Below are 8,790 nucleotides of genomic sequence, written 5' to 3' on the forward strand. Positions count from 1 at the left end.
GTGTGTGTGTGTGTGTGTGTGTGTGTGTGTGTGTGTGTGTGTGTAGGAAAGAGAGAGAGTTTGAGGCTTTAAAATTTATCCTGTTTCTCATAGTTTCCTGTGTGTGTAACTTTCTTTCCATTTGTCGTGTTTCCTTCATAACCTGTCACGTTTCTTTCGCTTCCCTGTATCCGTAAATTGTCTTGAATCATATGAGTTTCCTTCTGAATTTCTCTCATTCTCTTCGTTTCCTGAGACCCACGGCTGTCTAGATTCTGCCGTGTTTCGCCTTGGTTCATTTCTGTCTCGCTACGATTGTCTTTGTTGTGATATGCTTACCAAGTTATCTAGAGTTTTGTATAATATATATATATATATATATATATATATATATATATATATATATATATATATATATATATATATATATATATATATATATATACATCTTAATTTTTCGTGTATCCTTTACTTCCTGTGTTTCTAAGTTATCTGAAATTTGTCTCGTTTCTCTTCGGTTCCTTTGAGTTGCGTTACGGTTTTCTTGGTTGTGATATGCCGAAGTTATCTAGAATTCAGTATATAACCATTTGAATTTGTCGCGTTTCCTTGATTTCCTGCGTTTTCAAGCTACCTAAAATTTGTCTCGTTTCTATTCTGTTCCTTTAAGTTGCGTTATGGTTGTCTTGGGTGTGATTTCCCTACAAAATGTCTGGAATTCTGTATATATCCCTCAGAATTTGTCCTTTATTTCCTCTGTTTCCAAGTTATCTGAAATTTGTCTCGTTTCTATTCAGTCCCCTCCAGTTGTGTTACGGTTGTCTTGGTTCCGCTCCTTTTTCCTGCCTCTTTTTTTTCTGGTCCGAGGCGTGGGGCTCTGTGACCTAAGGCGCCTCTGCTGCTGCTGCTCCTCCGTCTTGCTTAAAGGTGTGATTGTTAAGAGGCGGCCTTTATGTACCTGTGGGAGATGAGCAGCGGCAGTAGATAAATGTAAAGCCATAATGTGTGATAAAGAATGGAATGAGATAGATACGATGGATACGAACCTTTGCCTCACCCTCGCCCAGCCTTTTCTGCGTGGAATAAACAATGGGAATGGATAAATAAGAACAGTATGAAGGGTATATGAACTCTTTCCTGATAAGTAATAGAAACTGTTGAATAAGATAAGAACCATTACTTCTGACAAGATGATGTTGTGGGTGGACAGGTTAAAGAAATAAACATGAACCAGTAAGAAATATTACTTATGGGAAATAGTAGAAAGGGATGTTAATGAGCTCTTTTCTGATATGCACTGGAAACTGAAAGATAAAGTAAGACCCATTACATCTGATAAGCTGATGCTGGGGATGTCCAGGTTAATCCTTTCCGCGCGATATGCAACAATTCTTGACTGAAATACAAAACCGAAAACAATGTATGAAATCTTTATAAGCGTTTACAAGAAAAAAGGGATTAGAAGAATAGATTTTACAGTATCTAGCCAGTATAACGTTTAGAGACGGCTGTAGAGCAAGAATAAATGTCTCAGAGTGGTTAGTGGTTAACGAAAGCTGTCTCAAGTAGCAGTGTAAGGGTTAATTAAAAAGTCAAACATAACCAAAAAAAAGTATACTTATGCTAAACAGTAGAAAATGATGTGTATCTATTTTTTCCTCATTAGCAGCAGAATCTGATGGATAAAATAGGAAACATTACTTCTGATAAGGTGTTGCTGTGGGTGGCCAGGTTAGAAATAAAAACATTCTATGATAATACAGATAATGGAAACAGCCAGTAAATTAAAACCGATACATTATATAAAAAAAAAAAGAAATAAGAAAACTCGTACGTAATATATAGGAGAAAACAAAATAAGAATGCGTATAGATTGAAAAAGGAGGATTATAGATTAAACATTGACAGGTATGCCAAGTAAATACTTACGAAAACAGATGAAAAAGCGATGGGAGATAAAAGGTGAGAACAAATGAAGACTCGACAGCTGGAAAGATAACGAGAACAGATTAGATAAGATGACGCTTACAGAGAGAGAGAGAGAGAGAGAGAGAGAGAGAGAGAGAGAGAGAGAGAGAGAGAGAGAGAGAGAGAGAGAGAGAGAGAGAGAATGGTAATGAGTAGATAGAGAGAAGGGTTAAGTCAAGTATACACATTGAGTTTTCATGCAAACTTTCTCACACCAACTTTCTCTGTGTGTGTGTATGTGTGTGTGTGTGTGTGTGTGTGTGTGTGTGTGTGAGCGGTCGGTCCGAACTTTTCTCCATTACAACATTTCGTCAGCACATTGAAACAGCGCGGAGTCATTTTCTGAAACTCTTCCTTCAATAACTATTTTTTTTCTTTCTTTTTCCACCATCCACTAATTTCATCATTGCATTCGTCGTGCCTGTCTTTCTGTTCCTTCTTCGAATCTGATGACGTTATGGACCACAGGAAGACGAAATAAAACAAAAGAAAAAAAGAGGAGGCGAGAGGAAAGAAGAAATAGAGGAAAAAATAAATAAATGAAAATAATATAGCAATGGTCAATGTTTCAAGGTTTCTTCTTGACTAGGCATCATCTTCCTTCAAATGATTTTTAAGTTTGTAATTTTTCGCTTCTCCACAGAAAAAAAACAAAGAATCACTATTACCAGAGAGAGAGAGAGAGAGAGAGAGAGAGAGAGAGAGAGAGAGAGAGAGAGAGCATACCTGGTGAATACTATCAGGATGCAGGCCATTGATTGCTTCCTCTCACCTGTGAACGCCTCCTCACCTGTCTCAATTTCTTTGAACCTTTTCTTTCACTTTCTCTTTATGCAACATACTACATAATTATTCTCTCTCTCTCTCTCTCTCTCTCTCTCTCTCTCTCTCTCTCTCTCTCTCTCTCTCTCTCTTATGTATATATTTTATCTATCCTTCCATGTATCTATCGGCAGGAAGAAGAAGGACGTCTGGTAAGGATCAGCCGCCTTCGATTTACTGTCCTGCTGGGAGGAGGAGGAGGAGAAGGAGGAGGGAGAGAGGGAGGGAGGGAAAGATTGAGAAGGAAGATGGAAAACAAATTATTTCAGGAAGAGAGTGGGGTGAAGGAATGAAGGCTGAGGAGCAAGGTGAAGGAGGAGGAAGGAGAGGAGGAGGAGGAGGAGAAGAGATTGCGAGAGCAGATAACAAATAATGAGAGGGTGTAAGAGAGGGAGAGTAAGAGAGAGAGAGAGAGAGAGAGAGAGAGAGAGAGAGAGAGAGAGAGAGAGAGAGAGAGAGAGAGAGAGAGAGAGAGAGAGACTTAAGGAGATAGGAAGGAAGGAAGGAGGATGCTGTGCACGGAGGTGGAAGCGACGGAGAAAAGAAGAAAATGTGAAAGGAGATTAAAATAAATGTCACAAGAATGGGAAAAAGAATGTAAGAAATGTGGCTGAAAAATCTTAAGATGAGACATAGGGAGGAAAAGTTTTGGGCAGACAGAGGTAAAAAATAGACAGGAAGAAGGAGAGGGAGGAAAAAGAGGGGGAGAGGAGAGAACAGAGGGAGATGAAAGACAAGGAAGATAGGAGTAATGATAGGAAAAGGAGTGAGAGGAATGAATGGAAGACAGGAGGGAACGAAAGAGGAAGGGAGAGAAGAAGAAGAAGAAGAAGAAGAAGAAGAAGAAGAAGAAGAAGAAGAAGAAGAAGAGAGAGAGAGAGAGAGAGAGAGAGAGAGAGAGAGAGAGAGAGAGAGAGAGAGAGAGAGAGAGAGAGAGAGAGAGAGAGAGAGAGAGAGAGAGATGTTTCCTGTTGAGAGAAAAATCTTTTGATGTTGTTGAAACTCAAGGTCCAGAGAGAGAGAGAGAGAGAGAGAGAGAGAGAGAGAGAGAGAGAGAGAGAGAGAGAAAGAACAAGATATTACTATGCTCTCTCTCTCTCTCTCTCTCTCTCTCTCTCTCTCTCTCTCTCTCTCTCTCTCTCTCTCTCTCTCTCTCTCTCTGCTGCAGCCTATAACTTTCCATGATTAGGGCACGCGCCCACGCGCCCCGCGCGCGCACACACACACACACACACACACACACACACACACACACACACACACACACACACACACACACACACACACACACACTTGACTTAAATGACTTACTAATGTGATCTCAAGTTGAGCGAAATAATCTCATTATTATTCTAGGAGAGAGAGAGAGAGAGAGAGAGAGAGAGAGAGAGAGAGAGAGAGAGAGAGAGAGAGAGAGAGAGAGAGAGAGAGATACCTTTCTTTCATCTTTCTTATTTTTCCTTTTTCCTTCTTAGAATATTTTTCATTCAACATATTTTCCTGGCCAGACCAGGTATCTCTTTTTTGCCAAACTGAGTGGGAAAAGTTATCCTTTCTTTCACTTTGCTTTATTAGTAAATTTTAATAAGTTTTCCCTAAAGGTTGAAGGCTCCTTGTGTGTGTGTGTGTGTGTGTGTGTGTGTGTGTGTGAACCATTGAAAGCCAAGGGCACGAAGATAAGAACTGAAACACACACACACACACACACACACACACACACACACACACACACACACACACACACACACACACACACACACACACACACACACACACACACACACACACACACACACACACACACACACACACACCACAACTTTCCTGTGTTAAGTACAAAAGAAAGAGGCAATTATCTTTGAAACTCTACAACATTTTAAGTCCATCATGAATAAATTAATAAATAAATACGTAATTATGATGTTTTACGAGGCAGCTTTTAGTTTTCTTGTTTTTGTTTGTGTAATTTATGTTTTGTTAATTTACCCACTATTTATTTATTTAGTGATGAAAGAGTAATTCCTGCATCAGCCTTCCTCCGTCTTACTCCTTCATCCTCCCGTCTCTCTCTCCCTCTCTCTTCTTCCTTCCTTCCATATCTCTCCTCCATATCTCTCCTTCTTTATTTATTTATCTTTTCCTCCTTTCTCTCTTCCTACTTTTCTTTCTGTCCATCGTCTTTACATTCCTCCCTATGCCTTTCCTTTGTCTCTCTCTCTCTCTCTCTCTCTCTCTCTCTCTCTCTCTCTCTCTCTCTCTCTCTCTCTCTCTCTCTCTCTCTCTCTCTCTCTCTCTCTCTCTCTCTCTCTCTCTCTCTCTCTCTCTCTCTGTGTGTGTGTGTGTGTGTGTGTGTTAACTCCCAAACAGTTACAGTGTTACGTAATTGCAGGTCACATCAAGGTGAGATTCTGACTTTGCTCTTGTTTTTTTATCTCCGCTTTTTTCCTCTTTCCGTCTCCCTTTCTTTGTTCTCGACGGCATCTCTCTCTCTCTCTCCCCCTCAATTTTCCTTCTCACCATCACTATTTCCTTTCCTCCTCTCTTCTTAATTTCTCTTCATCTTATTCTTCTATTTCTTTCATTTCTACTTTTTCTTCATATCGTTTTTTTTTTATTTCTCTCCTTTCCCTAGCTGTGTTAATTTCTTCTTCTCTTTCTATTCTCATTTTCCTATATTCTGGTTTTCTTTCAGTATTATTTCCTACAGTTCGTTTTCTCAAACTCCTCCTCTTACTCTTCCTGTTCCTCCTTCTCTTTTTCTCCTTACTCTCGTCTTATCTCCCCCGCACCTTCTCCATTATCTCCTTTACAACTCATTACCTGACGACGCAGTTACTTAATGAGCAGGTGGTGAAGACAAGCCATTAAGTCTTTTTATTGTCTGCGGTACTTGTAATCTTGCCTTCTTACCCTGACATTATTGTACTGCCTTTGTGTTGTTTTAGATAACTTAATTTTAGTTTGTGCTCGCTATTACATTTTCGTCTTATTCTGCTGTTGAAAAATGGTGTTGGTTTAAAAAGTTACGTTAATGAGACTCGTTCATAATTCTTGTCGCTTTCTTTTTATTTGGTTGTGTTTTTTTTTTTTTTTTTGTGTGTGTGTGTGTGTGTGTGTGTGTGTGTGTGTGTGTGTTTGTGTGTGTTCGCAGTTTTGTTTCATTTGACTTTGTAACCGAAAATTTCCGTTGGCTTAATTTTATATTAGTGTCGTTTCTTTGTCATGTTTGTTATTTTCATCTGTGCATTCTGCCTTTAATTCCTGTGTTATTATTTCATTAACATAACGTATTTCATTATTATTCCCTTGACTTCAGCTCGTATGATGGCCATTCATTCATGATTTTCTATTTCCTTCTCTTTCTTGCTTGTTTCTGCGTTTCCTCCTGTTATTACGTGATCTTCATTCATGTCTTATTATTTGGTATGTAATTTGACACGTATGATTTTCTTCTTCCTTTCCTTCTTGCTCTTCTTTTTTTTTTTTTTTTGTTCGTTTCATTCGGATGTTAATCTCATTTATTCACTATTTCATTTTTCTTCTCTTTCTTTTGCGAATATATTTTTTCCTCTGTTATTATATCGTTATTCTAAAATAAGTATTCCATTATTTCTCAAGTTGTCAGTGTTATTGTGTTTTTAATTTTTTGTCTTTTTTTCGCCTTCCTATTTTTCTCACTCTTATATTTGGGATCCTTGATATTTTTCGTTTTTCTGATGGTTAAAGGCAATGGTCGGCGAAGCTTTCCCTGTACGATAGTTTTTCTTCTTCCTTTTTTTCTTTTGTTCCTGATGAGGCTCAAAGACTCGCCTGGCTGACGCACGATGCTGTGTAAACAAAGTGAGGCATGGACCGTGCTCTCTCTCTCTCTCTCTCTCTCTCTCTCTCTCTCTCTCTCTCTCTCTGTTCTTCACCTCACTGCGCACGCACACACACACACACACACACACACACACACACACACACACACACACACACACACACACACACACACACACACACACACACACACACACACACCTGCCTCTTCCTCTTCCTCTAGTCATTGTTCCAGCTGCCCTGTGCGTACGTACATACACACAGAGGAGTTAAAACACGTACAGTGAGTCACGCGTACATCGACCCATACACACACACACACACACACACACACACACACACACACACACACACACACACACACACACACACACACACACACAAAGTTCCCGCTATCTGACTATTGACACTTGTTGAACAGAAACGTGCACACACACACATACACACACACACACACACACACACACACACACACACACACACACACACACACACACACACACACACACACACACACACACCTGCTTCTTCAGAGAGAGAGAGAGAGAGAGAGAGAGAGAGAGAGAGAGAGAGAGAGAGAGAGAGAGGAGTAACATTCTCAATACCTAAGTTCTGACCTTGAATTCTTGAAGGAAATTGTCTTCCTCTTCCTCCTCATCCTCCTCATCTTCTTCCTCCTCCTCCTCCTCCTCCTTTTCCTCACCGTCATTAGCATTCCCTTCCCGACCCGGCAAAATCATGTGATGTCATTATCCTAAATTTGCTCTTACTCCCTTCAGCATAAGAGTCAAATTTGTCCCTCATGGTTTGAAAGAAGCAATAACATTTTCTCTATTTGGTGTTTATATTTTGTTATTTCTATTTGATTTTCCTTAAAGTTTGTTGTATTTTCTTGATGTTTTTTTGTGTGTGTCTGTTATTCTTTTGTTTGTTTTTATTTGTATCGGTAACGTTGTTTGTAGAGAGAGAGGCTGAGTGAAAATATATTGCTGGGTGCTGCTGTTATTCTGTGTGTGTGTGTGTGTGTGTGTGTGTGTGTGTGTGTGTGTGTGTGTGTGTGTGTGTGTGTGTGTGTGTGTGTGTGGTTGACAGTTTTGAAAGGCATTTTTTTTTAGTTCATTCGTTCGTGAATTGTATTTTTTTTATTGTTATTTTCATTGTTTTTTTTTTATTGTCGGTTTATTTACTTATTTATTTATTTAGTCCGTTTTCGTTTGGCTTTTAAGTGTCAATGTGTTGTATTCATTGTTAGTATTTATATTGCCCTCGTTTATTTGTTTTAGTACTTTTATTACTTCACTCAGTATTGATCATATAAGTCTCTCTCTCTCTCTCTCTCTCTCTCTCTCTCTCTCTCTCTCTCTCTCTCTCTCTCTCTCTCTCTCTCTCTCTCTCTCTCTCTCTCTCAGTACTTTTATTACTCCATAAATATTCACCATTGACCATATAAAACTCTCTCTCTCTCTCTCTCTCTCTCTCTCTCTCTCTCTCTCTCTCTCTCTCTCTCTCTCTCTCTCTCTCTCTCTCTCTCTCTCTCTCTCTCTCATCCCCCTTAACACAACACCATCACCTGTCTCTACTTCACGCTACGCTAAGCTGCTCGTGCAAGACACCGGTTCACCCTTCCTCCTTCCTTCCTCCTCCTCTTCCTCTTCCTCTTCCTCTACCCATTCACTGCATTCACCTTCCCTTTCTCCTTTCTGCACCTTCCCTACCCTTTACTGTCCCTTCCTTGTCTTCTGTACCTTTCTCCTCTTTCTCTTCTGTGTTCTCTCCTGTCTCCCCTTCTCCTCGTTTTTGTTTCCTATTTCCTCCCCATTCGCCTTTCCTTCATGCGCTCCATTGACTTTCACCTACTTCTGGGCCTCTTCTCTGTCCTCCTCCTCCTGCTCCTCCTCCTCCTCCTCCTCCTCCTCCTCCTCCTCTTTACGTTAAATCCTCCCCCTTTCCTTCCTGCTCTTCCTCGTACTTTCCTTGGCTTCTTCCTCTTTTGCTCCTCCTCCTTCTCCTCTCCCTCTTGACTTCTACTTCCTTTATACCTTAATACTTCCTCCTCCCTCTCTTCCTGCTCCTGCTCGGTCCCTTGCTCTTTTCCTTCTTTATCCCTCCTCCTCCTTCTCCTCGTCCTCCTCCTCCTCCTCCTCCTCCTCCTCCTCCTCCTCTCACTCATAACATTTGCCTGCCTCGCTCCCTTAAGCTGAA

The 8,790-nt window shown here is 40.3% G+C and overlaps 1 long non-coding RNA gene across 1 annotated transcript in view; it reads right to left on the reverse strand.

Annotated features, from left to right (window-relative positions):
- Positions 1–464: 464 nt before the first annotated feature.
- LOC135105041 (uncharacterized) overlaps positions 465–8,790 on the reverse strand; it is a 22,208-nt gene continuing 13,882 nt past the window's right edge. Inside the window, exons 2-3 of the long non-coding RNA XR_010270677.1 lie at positions 1,909–1,966; positions 465–937 (exon numbers count right to left, since the gene is read on the reverse strand). This is a non-coding gene — a long non-coding RNA (uncharacterized LOC135105041). The remainder of the gene's footprint in view (positions 938–1,908; positions 1,967–8,790) is intronic.

This window comes from Scylla paramamosain, chromosome 11 (genome assembly GCF_035594125.1).
Source record: "Scylla paramamosain isolate STU-SP2022 chromosome 11, ASM3559412v1, whole genome shotgun sequence".
In the NCBI taxonomy this organism is placed as follows: domain Eukaryota; kingdom Metazoa; phylum Arthropoda; class Malacostraca; order Decapoda; family Portunidae; genus Scylla; species Scylla paramamosain.